At 33.8% G+C, this 15,742-nt stretch overlaps 1 pseudogene; it reads right to left on the bottom strand.

The window, feature by feature from the left end:
* The window catches only part of LOC101093574, a 78,862-nt pseudogene that overhangs the window by 58,557 nt on the left and 4,563 nt on the right, over positions 1–15,742 (bottom strand).

Genomic DNA, 15,742 nt, shown 5'->3' with positions numbered 1-15,742 from the left:
AACATCCCTTAAGAACATAGACATAAAATCATCAACAAATTACAAACTTAACCCAACAACAATTAAAATGGGATATACACCATGACCAAGTGGTATTTCTCCTAGACAGGAGAGAGTCATTTACCATCCAAAAATCAGTGTAATATACCATATTTATAGGATAAAGGATTTAAAAAAGACATAATCATCTCAACAGACACAGCAAAATCATTTCACAAAAATCCAACACCTTTTAATGATTAACAACAACAACAACAAAAAAAACAGACTGGGAATAAAAGGGAACCATCTCAACCTGACAAAACATCTACAAATAACCTATAACTAGCCTCAAGCTTAATGGTGAAAGATTAAATGATTTACACCTAAAATCAGGAACCAAACAAGGATGTATCCTATCTTGCCACCTATATTCAACAATAACATGGAAGTTTCAGGTAGGGAAATTAGGCAAAAACAGAATTAGAAAGCATCCATATTGGAAAGGAAGAAGTAAATTATCCCTATTCACAGATGACATGATCTTATATACTGAACACCATAATGATCATACCATAATTATTAGAACTAATAAACAAATTTAGCAATGTGACAGGATACAAGATTAATACAAACTTTACTGCATTTCTATCTACTAACAATAAAAAAAATCCAAAAGTCAAACTAAGAAAGCAATTTTACTTATAATAACATCTACAAGATTAAAATATGAAGAATAAATTTAACAAAAATATGTAAGATTGGTACACTGAAAACTATAAATCATTGAAAGAAACTTAAAAAGATCTAAATAAATGAAAGAGTTCATGTCCATGAACTGAATGAATGAACACTGTTAAGAGGATAATACTACCCAAATTGATGTACAGATTCAACACTATTCCTATTAAATCCCAGCTATTTTTTTTTATTTTTAGCAAAATGGCAAGCTATACCTAAAATTCATATGGAAATGCAAAGCACCTAGAATAGTCAAAACACTCTTAAAAAGAACAAATTTAGATGATTCATCCTTCTTGGTTTCAAAATAAACTAAAAAGTTTCAGTAACTAAGACAATGCATTCTTACACGTAGACCTATAGATCAACAAATTACAATTGAGAATCCAGCAGTAAACCCTAGATATACAGTCAGCTGATTTTCAACAAGGGTGCCAAGATAATTTAATAAGGAAATAATTGTCTTTTCAAGAAATTAGGTTGAATCAAATACATATCCATAGGCAAAACACTGAATTTAGACCCTGTTCTCACATGACACACAAAGATACCTCAAAATGGATCATTTACTTTAATGTAATAGCTAAAAGAATAAAACTTCTAAAATAAAACACAGAAGTAACACTTTGTGAACTTTACAAACTTAGGCAGTAATTTCTTAGGTATGACACCAAAACACAAGCAAAGAAATAATACACAGACTGGACTTCATCAAAATTAAAAAAAAAGTGTTTTAAAAGACATTATCAAGAAAGTAAAAAGACAACTCACGTATTAGAATATATTTGCAAATCATATACTTAACAAGATATTTTTCTACAGAATATATAAAGGACTCTTACAACTTAACAATAGATAAAAAATCCAATTAAAATATGAGCAAGTGATTTGAAGACATTTCCCCAAAGAAAAATATACAAATGGCCAATAAACACATGAACAGTTGCTCAACATAATTATCAGAGAAATGCAAATCAAAACCACAATGAGATGTCACTTTACACCCACTAGGTGGCTAAAAAAGATGACAGTAAAGAACAAATGTTGGTAAGAATGTGGAGAATTTGGAACCATCATGTAAGTTCCTAGTGTGAATGCAAAATTGGTACAGACACTTTGTCAGTGTGTCAGAAAACAGTTTTTCAGTTCCCCAACATCTTGAATACAGTTACAAATGACCCAGCAATTCTACTCTTAGATTTATATCCAAAAGAAACAAAAACATATCCAGGTAAAAACCTGCACATGTACAAGTTTTTTTGTACGTGCAAAAGCACACAGCATTATTCATAACAGCTAAAAAAAGTGGAAACAACCTAAGTGCTCAACAACTGATGAATGGATTTTTTTAAATGTAGTATATTGATACAACGGAATATCGGCTGGAAATGAAAAAAAGGGTTTATATACACCACACCACAACATGGATAAAGCTTCAAGTATTATGTTAAGTCAAAGAAGACAGTTTAAAGGCCACATATTACATCATTTCATTTATATAAAACATCTAGAATAGGAAAATCCATTGAAACTAAAAATAGATCCTAGTTCCTGGTGCTGGGTAGGAAAGAGGTGGGAATTTGGAATGGCATCTAATATGTACAAGGTTTTTTGTTTTTTATTTTGTTTTTTGTTTTTTGGTGGGGGGTGTTGAAAAACTGTTCTAGAATTAGATTTTGGTGATATGTATTTTTTTTCCTGTGAATTCACAAAAACCACTGAACTGTTTACCCTAAATATGTGAATTTAATGGTATGTGAAACGTATCTCAACAAGGCTATAAAATAAAAGTAAAAACAAAAATTCCTTTGTTTTTTTTTTTTAAAGGCAGTTTTGAAAAAGTTTCACTGATAGAGGCACTACATTATCACCTTAAACCCAAACAGTGTTACATAATCTCTCTCTCTCTCAGACTCAGTAAGCTCTTAGATTGTGGGTATCTCTGATAAACATAATCCTCAGACATTCCCTGTGTTCTAGTCCCAACCTGTTATCTCATCGTTATAAACAAGAAACGTTCTTCTTTCCTTTTGGCCCTACACCCACCAACCTAATTATGAGACTTTTACCTGGCAGGTGGAATTACCAGTGTAAATGCTCTCCTTGTGATCTTGAAATTCCTGAGGCTATCCCTTTTCATAATGAGATAATAGCTATTTTGGTCACTGACTTGCCAATACCCTTGTGCCTAAACTAAGTCCAAACTGAGGACTTCAAGGAGGTGCTGACCACTTGAGAGGGGGAAAAAAGTTTACTTTTTTGGGGGTTGGATTTTGGGTGCTGAATCCATTTATGTTCCTATTGACCCATGTAAACCTCTGGCCAACCTAACAAAATTAGCTCTCAAACCAGAAGGTAAAAGGAGACTAAAACCAACAGTCAAAATCCAAATAATGGAGAACTCAACCTACCTTTACTAGATCTTAGAGTACTCCTATCCTCCCTATCAAAACCAGTAAGCAAGGATCTCTGTTTAGTTAGGAACTGAGAGCTATAAATAAATATAATAGTCTTAGTTTTTCACTGTATTATAGAGTTGAGATTTGTTTTACCTTCAGTACCTCCTGATTCTGCATATTTTGCAGTTGTTGATCTGTGTGCTGCTTTCTTTAGTGTCCCTCTAGAATTAGATCAATATAGGCAATAATTGCCTTCTCCTGGAAAAAAAAAAAAAGCAAAAAGCAAAAAATACCTGGACTGTAATATCCCAAGGATTTAGTAAGGAACTTTACTGCTTTTCACAAGTCCTCAACTAAGACCTTAAGGAAACATTACATTTCCTTGTGATTCTACTCTTATTCAATATGTGTATGACTATTTTTGTGTGTTTTAAAGATAAGGAAAATTCTAAGATTGATTGTATATATCTACTTACTATTACAGTTTAGAAAGGGCAAAAGATTTCCAAAGAGTATTTAAATGTTTTCTTAAATAAAGTTTACCCCCCAAGAGTATGATTTATTCCAAGGAGATAGATCTCTTATTCCTGAGTCACTACAACCATTCAAACTATCCCAGATCAATTAAAAAAAGAAAAAGATAAAGGAATTCCTGGATTTTATTGACTCCTCCCATCAAAGTACTAACCAGGTCCAACCCTGCTTAGTTTCCAGGATCAGACACTTTCAAGATAGACTTATTGACTTCTACAGGTAATAGGCCTTAACTTTTCTGAAATCACCAAAACACTATATGACTTAACCAAATTTATGGCAAGGGAGACTCTTCCCTGAAAACCTAAGAAGTGACATATTTGTGTGTGTGTGTGTGTGTGTGTGTGTGTGTGTGTGTGTCTGTGTATGAAATTAGCTCTTCAACATCTGATGTAGGCTTACTTAATTACCATGAACCTTTCTACTTATTCATTATGTCAGAGTTATGGACAAGCCCTCAGCATTCTTGATTAATGTTTTGAGAATGACCACAGACAAGTAGGTAACTATAGACTCCTTCTTGACTCCCTGCCAAAGCCTATCCACTTTGTCTACAGGTAATAGTCATGACAGATAATTAAGCAAACGCTTCCTCCAATTTTATTTTAGCATCTCCTTTACACTTGATGATCCCTCGTGTTTTATAATGGTTGCTCAATAAAAATACACATTTCTTAGCAAACAGGCTTACTTCTATGAAATTCTATTATTTTCTATTCATCACTGTAATGTTTTTAATCCTGCCACTTTTATTTCATTACATAGAGAAGGGAAAATCATAATTGTCTAACCTCTTATTCATGAGCTATATTTCAGGGAGATTTATTGGAAAACCCTTTATAATATACAGACTTAATTTGGTTGATTATATTAAGACTTGGTTATATCTTGAGACCAAAACAGAAAAACACCCTGTGTCCCCAATAGATTTGACTTTACCCCAAGAATATGACTTCCTGTCTGAGGCAAAGTCTACGCAGAAAGTAGAAATCAATGTTCTCACCACAGCTTGTCAGTTAGCTGGAGATAGGAGAATTAATGTAATGTATACAATAAGTTTTTGGGAATTGACCATAATTTTGGAATGCTTTAAAAAGAAGAGAGGGTTTTTGACCATATCTACGAGTAGCCAATCCATTAAAGAACTTTTGTGCGCCCTCATGATTCACTAAAAGGTAGAATTAAGGGAATAACCTAAAAACTAGAGAAAATGCCCATGATGTTCATTTTGCTAGACAGACTGCATTCACTAACATCCTGGTTACATACCCAAGGAGAAAAATCCTTTAAAAGCTTCAAAAGGCTATTGTACCAGAGTCATTGCACCAGAGTCAGAAACAAAGGTACTGGGAAAAATATGAATGCAGGCTACATGAGAATAATCTTCAAAGATGGCTGCTCAGGAGCACTGGGGTACCACAAATGAAAGCATGCAACTACACATGAAATTGCCTACCACAAGACTACTGTATTCAATCAACACTGGGGGGAACATCACTAAAATTTCTGAGGGTGTCTATAGTGTTTGTCTCATCAGTCACCAGCATAATTTTGGTAAAACTCTAAAGGTGAGTACAAGGTTCAAGAGCCCTCAGTCGGTTAAGTGTCTGACTTAGGCTCAGGTCTTTATCTCACAGTTTATGAGTTCAAGCCTTGCTTCAGGGTCTGTGCTGACAGCCCAGACCCTGAGCCTGCTTCAGATTTTGTGTGTGTGTGTGTGTGTGTCTGTCTGTCTGTCTGTCTGTCTGTCTTCCCCTGTTCACATTCTGTCTCTCTATGTTTCTTTCACTCTCTCAGAAATAAAATAAAAACATTAAAAAAAATTTTTTAAAGGTTCAAAAGCCCAAACCTCAGCAACCCCCTGATTAGTTCTTTTCCACATAACTATCACCTGAATGGCTATTGTATATGTGTCTACAATTGTTTTCTTACTCTCAGAATTGATTGAACCTTCTTGTTGCCTAAGAGTGTGATAATTACTTGAAAATATATATATATATATGTATGATTTAATTTTATAAAAATAAATTTCATTCATTTAATTTTTCATAAGTAACAATGACTGTACTTTGACCAATCCAAGAAATCTCATTCTGTCTCTCTAGCATCCTTTAGTGACAGATGTACCCATTTTACTGAAATATATCAAAAATTTTACAAAGTTTTGCAATTTTGAGAAAAGTAGAGATATCAAATGTAATTATGAAAGGAAAAGTAGCAAAACTCTCGGAGATTCTCCAACTTAAATGCATTTAAAGTATTACCACTGGACTGTGGTGCCTGGGTGCCTCAGTCAATTGATCGTCTGACTTTGTCTCAGGTCATGATGTCGCGATTCATGGTTTCGAGCCCCATGTGGGGCTTGTTGCTATCGACATGGAGCCCACTTTGATCTTCTGTCCCCTTCTCTCTGTCCCTCCCCTGCTTACGCTCTCTCAAAAATAATCACATAAATAAATACATTAATTAATTAATTAAAAATTTTTAATGATTATTTGCTATTGAGAGACAGAGAGAGACAGAGCATGAGCATGGGAGGGTCAGAGACTGGGGGAGACACAGAATCTGAAGCAGGCTCCACGCTCTGAGCCATTAGCACAAAGCCCAACTCAGGGGTTGAACTCATAAACGGCAATATCATGACCTGAGCCAAAGTTGAACGCTTAACCAACTGAGCCACTCAGGCACCCCAGTAAATAAACATTTTTCAAAATTATTTTAAAAAATTGGGGTGCCTGGGTGGCTCAGTCAGTTAAGCGGCCAACTTCTGCTCAGGTCATGATCTCATGGTCTGTGAATTCAAGCCCCACATCAGGCTCTGTGCTGACAGCTCAGAGCCTGGAGCCTGCTTCTGTTTCTGTGTCTCCCTCTCTCTCTGCCCCTCCGCCATTCACGCTCTGTCTCTCTCTGCCTTTCAAAAATGAATAAATGTTAAAAAATTTTTTTAATTATTTAAAAAAATTAAAAAAAAATAAGTATTACTCTCGATTAATGACAATGAGATCAGCTCCTTCTGGGTATCATCAATTCTCCCTTCATGTGATAGTAACAGGCAGCAACATGTGTTTGGATGTATCATCTCCATTTATAAACACCATATTATTGCAAAAACACATTGCTCGAATTACAGGTGACTTAGCAATGCACCCAGGGCTGTCATCAACAATTATGAGAGCCTTTCTTCACTTTCTTTCAAAAGAAATTTTGCATTAATTAAAACCTAGAGATCTGCCTTGGAATCTGTTGGAAACTGGTCCACATCTCCCAATTAAAGAGGCATATAACATCCCTGAATCACTAGAAGACAATTCCTTCTGGAGTCTTCAAGTTGAGGATGATTAGGGAAACTCCAGAAGCCTATGACCTCTGTAAGGAGACAGATTCCACCCAACACTTCCCAGACCAAATCAACTACATAAGGTATAGATAGTCTTCACTGAAGATTCAAAAACAAAACCAAGAGTTGTTACATTTTGATCTTCATTCTTTTGTTCTTCATTTTTTCTTTTTTTTTAATGTATATTTATTTATTTTTGAGAGAGAGAGCGGGGGGCGGGGACAGAGAGAGATGGAGAGAGGGAGAACCACAAGTGTTGACAGCACAGAACTAATATGGAGCTCGATCTCACAAATCATGAGATCATGACATGAGCCAAAACCAGGAGTCAGATGCTTAACCAACTGAGCCACGTAGGCACCCTGGTTCTTCATTTTTCTAGTAATCTTCTTTTCCTTTTGGTTGGCTTAAGGCTACTTTTAATTCTGTTAACTATAGGGAAGTCTCTATTATTAACATTGTTACTTCTTTATACATTTTTTGTTATGAGTTCAATACTTGACTACAGTTGGCTGGTGAACTGGCTAAATCATAACAATAAACTGTCGAATTTGTACACACAGTTTTTTGACAACCACTCAGCTTCTCTTAATACTGGTTATTTGTAAAGAGTCAGTTTATTTCCTGGTTAACTGGATTCAACCTACGTGTGACTTTTATAGATGACAAACACAACAACAGGACAGACATCTCAATGTCTAAGCATCTAAAAGACAAATTTTCATAGGAAAGTAGATTACTTTCTTCAATAAAATATGACTTGAAGACCTTATGTGGGAACTAGTTTTTAATTGAACTGTTAAGAAATAGAACTTGGAAGAAAAAAAGGAAACAGATGGTGTGTATTTGGAGTTTCTCAACTTCACAGATCTTACAAGGAAGACAAACTTCTCTTTTGCTTTAGATCTACCTAACGATCTCACCATTATAAGTTAATTTCTTGGCAGTGGACAATTCTAAAGGAGTTGTGCCATAACACTTTAACACTGTTTACACTGTTCAGAAATCCTACTGGAGTATCTTGGTCCTGAACAGATCATTGTATGACTTTCTATGCCTGGTGTTATATTTGTGACACAAAAGCCATCTGCTGACTAAATACAAACTTGTTCAACTAATTCCTTCTTTCAAGATATTTACTGACATGGTTGATAGAGGGAGGTGGGTGGGGAATGAGCTAAATGCGTGTTTGGTATTAAGGAGGGCACTTGTTATGATGAGCACTGGATGTTATGTGTAAGTGGTGAATCACTAAATTCTACTCCTGAAACCAGTATCACACTATATGTTAAGTAAATGCAATTTAAATTAAAATTTGGAAGTAAAAAAAAAAACAAAAACATTTACTGACATGGCAACCAGGGTCCAATTGTTACCATCAGTTTACCCTCTTGGATAAAAAGATAATAGATAATAATTTAAGAAGAATAAAAAATGGGCTCTGAGTTGAGAGCCAACATCTTAATTATTCAAGGGAAATTTTTGATTGATTTCTTTTCTCCTTACACACTTTACCCACAAAGTAGGATCCCGGGTGCTGTGGATTAGAGAGTATCAGATTTAGATAATGCCAACCGGACTATAGAACCTGGGAGATTCATGAAGTTGGATAAGCAGTGGTTCAGAAGAAAATCAATTTAGATATAATTTTGGCCTTTCAGGGGAACAGAATGTTGTGCTTATATTCCTGCAATGTTCACTAGGATTTTCACTATTACAAAAAGACCTGCTAATCAAAAAAAAGAATGAAAAAAATAGATTATTTGGTGAATAATACCATATCTGGTGTTATGGTGTTATTCTACAGGATTTTTATTCTATTCTCCTGGTTTATTTCAGACACCCGTGGCACCTGAGAAGTAGACTATAAATTCTGATGATGATCCTTCTCTCAGTTGACTATGTTGAAATTTTCAACTTGTGATCTTCAACATGTTCACTGCTGTACTGGACTATAATAGAATATATATATGTATATGTATATATATATATATATATATATATACACATATATATGCACATACACACATATATATACATATACATATATATTCCATTATAAAATATATATTATATATAAATATATTAAATATACATTATATATAAATAATAGAACTACATATAGTTATATAGTCATATAGTGTATATATAATATATACAGTGTATATATAATATATACAGTGTATATATACTATATACATATATATATGTATATATATAATATATACACTGTATATATATTATATACAGTATATATAGTATATACATAGTTATATATCATATATATTTATATGTAGCATATATATAGTCATATATATTTTTATATATATATATATATGTATCTAGATAAATATAAATACACATAAGAAATAAATAAGAAAGTTTGGCACATATAGAGGTTTAAACAACCATTAACAGGAAACTTGAAATGAGAGTATGATACCTCATGTTGTCATTATCTGGATTAATCATACCCCTATATATTAATGATATATCATTTAGCTTAGGCTGAAAAATGACCACAAAGGAAGACAACGAGACCTCAAACCACCCTAAAACAAAGATTTTACTATTTACATTAATACAACATTGTTAGGGGCGTCTGAGTGGCTCAGTCAGTTAAGCAGCCAACTTCAGCCCAGGTCATGATCTCACAGTCCATGAGTTTGAACTCCATGTAGGGTTCTGTGCTGACAGCTCAGAGCCTGGACCATACTTCAGATTCTGCGTCTTTCTCTCTCTGTCCCTCCTCTGCTCACACTCTGAATCAATCTCTCTCTCACTCTCTCTCTCTCTCAAAAATAAATTAATTAATTAAATAAAATAAACAGTAAAAAACAACTATATAAAAAATACAGCATTGTTTTCTACTGTCTCTAATACAATTTTATTAATATAGTAAAGTTGTGTCCAGGATGGAAAATGTTGAAAGTAATTTTGGTATTCCTTTCGGTAATTATTCTTTTCTCCTAAAATGAACATCAAACTGTTCAACTCTGCAAACGATGTCATCAAACAACAATTATTTTCTTTTCAGGACTCTTTAAAGACATCAAAACAAAATCCTCACTTCGATGTTTTCCTCAGTTCTAAACCACTATATTATGACCCCTTATACAGTCAAATACCTGGGTCGAAAACTTCAAAACCTCATAATACCAAATTTACTTTCCCTCTCTCTGAGATGCTATTAAAATCTTATAAAGCAGGGGCACCTGGGTGGCTCGGTCGGTTAAGTGTCCAACTTTAGCTCAGGTCATGATCTTGCAGTTCTTGAGTTTGACCCCCACCTTGGGGTCTGTGCTGACAGTTCAGAGCCTGGAGCCAGCTTCAGATTCTGTGTCTCCCTCTCTCTGTCCCTCCGCCGCTCGCACTCTGTCTCTCTCTCTCTTTCTCTCTCTCAAAAATAAACTTATTTTTTTTTAATCTGATAAAGCAATTCTTTCTTTTACTCTATAAGAATAAATTCAGTGCTTTCTTATCAACTTGTTATTTTGGCTGGCACTCAACATCACTTAGATTCAAGATCAAGATCAAGATAAACACATTCCTTATCACGGCTTATTTAGGATATATTACTATGTTGTTTTTTACTAAGTTAGACCATTTGCCTTATATGTAGAGTAACAGAAGAGGAAAATAAGTTGAGCACTTACTATGCATAAGATTTTATCCTAGGCACTGTTTAGCACATTCACTCTAAACCTCACAAGTATCCCTATAACACAGTTAATATTTTACTCATTTTATAGATGAAGAAACTGAGGCTTAGGAACATTAAGTCAGTAGTTCGATGTTAGTCTGATGTGGAGGGTTGAATTTGCAACCTTTCATCTCTAAATTTCCATGGATCTATAATTTGAATTTCCTGAATAGAAAATAAATTAATAAATGTCCCTCAAAAGTGGTTTCTTATTCATCAAGAGAAAGAAAAATTGAGAAATCCTACAGAGAACACCGTTTTGAAGAGAGATTCTGTATGAAAAATAAAAAGTGCCAGGGTATGTTAGAAATATCAGCTGTTGACCTTAAAATATGACATCCAAAGAGCCCTATTGGGAAGGCTTCATATGTAAATCATTAGGATTCCACCTTCCAAGTCCATGGATATGATATATTGGAAATAGATAACTAATAGATAGATAGATAGATAGATAGATCGATACCATGAACCAATTTGGACATTTTTCTGTGTCTGTAATGGCAATTAGCCCAGTATTGGGTTAACTGGAAATATTCAACTTACATTTGTATTATATTAAACTTAAGCATGTTCAGTATTTTAAAAATGTTTATTGGAAAATAATCTGAAATATAATTATTGACATATTTGATTCTTAAGGATAATCATAACTTCGAAGAAATGGATCCAGAAACAGTGTTTATTCTTCCAATATATCACATGATGAAATCCTTATTAATATGTCTCAACTTTACCCAATGTGAAAGTAAAAGACAGTTTTAAAAACTTAATTTTGAAGGATTTAGGGGGAGGTGGGAAACAACCATAGACTGAAAAGTAATTAAATTAAATGCACATTGCCCAAATAAAGATTATTTTTAATGAATTTTCCATATGATTAAGAACATAAGACATGAAACTAGGAAGTGATATATTGCCATAGGAATGTAAAGACTTATAGAAAATAACCAAATATAAGCTAGTATTGACACTTACGTATGAGCTGTAAATATTAAAACAGCATACACTTAAAAGTAGAATAAGCTTTCTCTACTGCCTCCTGGCAGACCACAGCCCTTGCAAATACTCCTCTAAAGTTTTTTTAACCAGAGAGAATTGAGTTGATCCCAAACACTGAACAGGGACAGCAGCTAACGAAATGTTCAACAGCCTAATTCAGTATTTCTCCAGAGTGTGCTTAAGTCAATACTGGCAAATCTCTCCTCCTTGACTCCCACTTCCTACAAGCCCTGCAGATCCCAAGCACATTTGGAGAAAAGTCAAAGTCTTCTTCTGTCAGTTGCCAACATAAATGGCTGTAGTTCAACTTGAAAGAGATTAGACTCTTCATGGCTAGAAGGCATCCAGAGACTGATACCTCCAAAATATTGAATTATCCATATTTATGTTATAAAATATTGATCTGTTAAATACTATTCACCGAGAAGCAACTTTGTGCATTTTCAGTGAACTTCCTCCAAGTTGACCATTGCAAAGAACATATAAAAATAAATGTTATACTGGAAATTTGTACCCTTCACCTATTATTGTCAATAATATTTAATAACATATGGTGATAGGTGGTAACTACACTTATTATGGCAAGCACAGCACAAGGTACAGAATTACCAAATCACTGTGTTGTACACATGAAATGAATATAACATTGTATGTAAATTAAACTTCAATTAAAAAATAAAAATTAAAAAGAATAAAAATAAATGTTAAAGCCTTATTTTTTTTACATTGAAGCGGCTTTCATATGCTAAGATATATGGTAAGAACCAAGCAAACAGATGGAATAAACAGTAGGCAGATAAAGTTTTTAAATCACATTTGATTAGCCTAAGTAATGCCATCTGACTTCCAGTTATGAAATTGTAGTAAATTACATATTCTTGATATATCCATATGAAATCTATTGGTAAAGAAAGGCAATAACATATTGAGCAATGAAATTTTCTTCCTGATTCTGTCAGTTCTATAGCATTTTGGTCTATACTTACTTCTCTTCTCCAGAGATTAAGTCCAACAATGCAAAATGTCTTACATGGCAACCCTCTGTTAAAAATATACTTAGGAAAATAATGCTAATGTGTTGGCATAAATCAACTCGACAGAGAGTAAAGAGTGAAACTCCCATATGGTTACACAGACAATAATAAAACCATACCATCTTAGGGATCCTTTCCAATGGTTCCAATCTGATTCTAATTATTAAAAGAAGCCCAGCCATAAATTTCATTTCTGCAATTCCAGTTGAAGATCAAAGTCGAAAGCAAGACTATCAATAGGGTGTGTGTTTCCAGTGTCATGTTTATTATTCTCTTTAAATTTAGTAGAAGTTGAATGAATGGCAGATTATATTTTAGGAGTAAATTATATGGTTTGTGTGCTATGCTGAAATAATATAGTGATTTTTTTTAGGATTTAAGAGTTACTTGAAGACTTCTTAATTCACATCTCTACATTATAATAATACCACACTTATTTTTTTAAAAAAATCTACTATAACTCACCTGAATATTTCCATCTTTATAAGATTCAAAGTCTTTAGCTTGACATTCAAGGCCGATTAACTTCGTCTCACCTTTACTCTTCAAACACAATTTTCAACATTATGTTTCATAAACCCATCAGTGAAAGAACCTGGGGATATTAAAAAAAATACTGAGCTTGCTATACTTTTTCAATTAATAAGGAATATGATTATCACAGGAGTTATATATGTGATTCACTGTATCTGGTCTTTGGGTTCATGTACCATCCTACCAATCCAGAACGAATTAATTAATTAAGAAGTTACTTCTTCGAAGGAACTTATAATATCTTCACTTCCTAATGCCCACTTCACCACAAACAAAGCCCCACAAAACAAACCTGGGAATTACTGCATTAATTCTCTGAATTTCAAGTATTGCTTGTATATGTTTCTTTCACAGCACTTAAATATTCTATTAAACTTACTTGCTCATATATCCAAAGCCTCAATACACTATGAACTCCTTGAGATTTATATTTCTTTTATTCCTTGCATAACACTATATATTACAGATTTTCAGGAAAATTACTTCCTTTTTACTACTTAAACATTGAAATGGCATTAAAATGTTATTTAAACTGAGATGATTATCAGCTACACATTTCCTACAAGTTTATATGTAGATATACATCTTTAATAGTATAACAGAGATAATTTTTAGCTTAGGCTACATATACTTATTCTAGGTCTGTCAGAAGCACTTTATTTTAATTGAATTTTTAGGAAACTTTTTTTTCATATAAAGAGCAAGAGTTAATGTTCTCAGAGTTAGAAAAGGATAGAAGGAAGATTTATGAGGGATGAAAATAATCTGAGCTTATTATCTGGGTATTTTCATTTCTCCTGCAAAACCCTTTGGAGAAAGGACTACTAACAGTTTTCTACAATGCAGCCAGTTACCTTTTTATTTTTATTTTATTTTTATTTCTTTATTTTACTTAATCCAATTTCGTTAACATATAGTGTATGTAAGAAAGGTTTCAGGAGTATAATTTAGTGATTCATCACTTACATATAAGACCCAATGCTCATCCCAACAAGTACCCTCTTAATGCCTATCACCCATTTAACCCATATTCCCATCCTAAACCCTTCCAGCAACCTTCAGTTTGTTCTCTGTAACTTAAGAGTCTCTTATGGTTTGTTTCTCTCTCTCTCTCTTTATCTTATTTTTCCTTCCCTCCACCTATGTTCATCTCTTTTGTTTCTTAAATTCCACATGAGTGAAATCATATGATATTCATCATTCTGATTTATTTCACTTAGCATAATACACTCTAATTCCATCCACTTTGTTTCAAGATTTCATTATTTTTGATCACTGATTAATATTCCATATATATACACATATATATGTGTACATATATATGTGTGTATATATATATATATGTATATATATATATATATATATATATATATATATATATATATTTCTTTATCCACTCAACAGTCAATGGACATTTGGGCTCTTTCCACAGTTTGGCTACTGTTCATAGTGCTGCTATAAACATTGCGGTGCATGTGCTCCTTTGAATCGGCACTTTTGTTTCCTTTGGATAAATACCTAGTAGTGCAATTGCTGGGTCATAGGGTAGTTCCATTTTTAATTTTTTGAAGAATCTCCATACTGTCTTTCAGAGTGCCTGCATAACTTTGCATTCCTACCAACAGTGCAAGAAGGTTCCCATTTCTCTATATCCTCGCCAACATCTGTTGTTGCCTGAGTTGTTAATGTTAGCCATTCTGACTGCGGTGAGGTGGTATCTCATTGTGGTTTTGATTTGTATTTCCCTGATGATGAGCAATGTTGAGTATCTTTTCATGTGTCTCTTAGACATCTGGATGACTTCTTTGGAAAAGTGTATGTTCATGTATTTTGCTCATTTCTTCACTGGATATTTTGTTGTTTGGGTGTTGAGTTTGATAAGTTCTTTATAGATTTTGGATACTAACCATTTATCAGATATGTCATTTGCAAATATCTTCTCCCATTCCCTAGGCTGACTTTTAGTTTTGTTGATAGTTTCCTTTGCTGTGCAGAAGCTTTTTATCTTGATGAAGTCCCAAGAGTTCATTTTTACTTTTGTTTCCCTTCCCTCTAGAGACACTCCTAGAAAGAAGTTGTTGTGACCAAGTACAAAGAAATTGTTGCCTGTCTCTAGGATGTTGATGGTTTCCTGTCTTACATTTAGGTCTTTCATCCATTTCGAGATTATTTTTGTGTATGGTGTAAGAAAGTCCCATTTTGTTCTTTTGCATGTTGCTGTCCAGTTTTCCCAATACCATTTTTGAAGAGATTGTCTTTTTTCTTTAAGAAAATAATGTTTATTTATTTTTGAGAGAGAGAAAGAGACAGAGACAGAGCATGAACAGGAGAGACGCAGAGAGAGAGGAAGACACAGAATCTGAAGCCGGCTCCAGGCTCTGTGCTGTCAGACACAGCCTGATGCAGGCCTCGAATTCGAACTTCAAGATCATGACCTGAGCCAAAGTCTGACATTTAACCAACTGAGCCACCCAGCTTCCCC

The sequence above is a fragment of the Felis catus genome, chromosome A1, assembly GCF_018350175.1.
Source record: "Felis catus isolate Fca126 chromosome A1, F.catus_Fca126_mat1.0, whole genome shotgun sequence".
NCBI classification, from domain to species: Eukaryota; Metazoa; Chordata; class Mammalia; order Carnivora; family Felidae; genus Felis; species Felis catus.
This window is presented reverse-complemented; position numbering and strand designations above follow the sequence as displayed.